Raw genomic sequence first — 1,505 nt, 5'->3', positions numbered from 1 at the left:
GGGGGCGAGGACATGCTACTATCCTTCGCAGTCCAAGGTTCTAATTTTTAATGTATCCTTTTGGGTTTGATTCATAAATTTATGTATAATATTTTCGTATCAACTGTACGATACATTACGCTTTTATCAGGTACAACGTATCGTATTCAAATATTAATCTTGACACATAATTCTAATTTATTAAAACACTTATCAGTATGCATCATGTTCATAGTTATGTATTTGATAGATAATTATTACAAACTTCATTATCTTTTACTACCAGATACATACACCAAACTTATTTAACTACAAGACTATATATATAGACATTATTAAATATTATTGTTGATATATAAGCATTAATATTTTACAATAATATCAATTTGTATCATATACACAACACAGTCATGTATATGACATATAACTTTGTTATGTATATAACATAGTTATGTTTCACATGTTGTTATGTTTTTTGTATCATTGTTTTTAACTAAATCAGTGTGTATTATATTCATAATTTTTTTTGTATATGACAAATAAATATGTCAAATTATCGAATTGACTATGTATCAGATGTTATATGTATTTGTTGTCCACCGAGTAACACTTTAAGATATAGTTACACCATTTGTTTAACATAATGTATATCAGATTCAACAAATTTTAAACTTTGTTGTATGTATCAGATGCATATCAACTAACCACAGTGTTATGTAGCAATCATAAAAGAATCTTATTGAAAATAATACATGTACACTATTTTAATAAGTAACTTTTCAATTAGAATAAGATACATAAATAATAATGTATCATGCACAATTTATCGGCAATATACATAAATAGTAATGTATTATCCGCAACTTTATGGATATAATACATAAATACATAAAAATGGACACATATAAATTCAACCGGTTGCTCTATCAATGTTGTGTTCTTTTATTTCTTCCATTTCGTTTACTTTGCAGAAGCAATGAGAGTTCAAACTTGACATTTAGTATACAAGTATATAGTCAATGTCGATGGAGGATGAAACGACATAGAGGCGACGGCGGCAGCACAAAAGGAGAGACTGAGAGCCCTCAGAGAAGCTTATGGACTTTTTCAAATTTTGATGATGAGATTAACAAGACTAACGAAGATAGTCATGATATATATTATCAAAAAATTTGACAATTTTGAATTATAATTTAAAGGATCTTCGATGAATTGAGAGAAGAATGTTGAAGCTCGAACTTTTTGACATCTTCACTGAACTGGGAGAAGAATTTTGAATCTCAAAAATTTAAATATGATCTTCGGTGAAGTGGGAGAAAAACTTTGCATTTTGAATTTTTGCAGTTGCCACATTTTGGGAGGCCGAAAACTCCAGCGATAACAATGTGATTACGTAATTTATGAAATTTTAATTTGATTACATTTCTTTCTTTTTTTAGCGTAACAAAAAATTGAATTTATGTATCGGATGGAATGTATCCGGCTTGTTTGCTATGTATTCGGATGACACTAATTTTTAGGGAAGT

At 28.4% G+C, this 1,505-nt stretch overlaps 1 long non-coding RNA gene across 1 annotated transcript in view; it reads left to right on the top strand.

Annotated features, from left to right (window-relative positions):
- LOC114075619 overlaps positions 1 to 1,305 on the top strand; it is a 2,097-nt gene extending 792 nt beyond the window's left edge. The window contains exon 2 of the long non-coding RNA XR_003576012.1: positions 951 to 1,305. This is a non-coding gene — a long non-coding RNA (uncharacterized LOC114075619). The remainder of the gene's footprint in view (positions 1 to 950) is intronic.
- The last annotated feature ends 200 nt before the right edge of the window (positions 1,306 to 1,505 follow it).

This window comes from Solanum pennellii, chromosome 1 (assembly GCF_001406875.1).
Source record: "Solanum pennellii chromosome 1, SPENNV200".
NCBI lineage: Eukaryota > Viridiplantae > Streptophyta > Magnoliopsida > Solanales > Solanaceae > Solanum > Solanum pennellii.
This window is presented reverse-complemented; position numbering and strand designations above follow the sequence as displayed.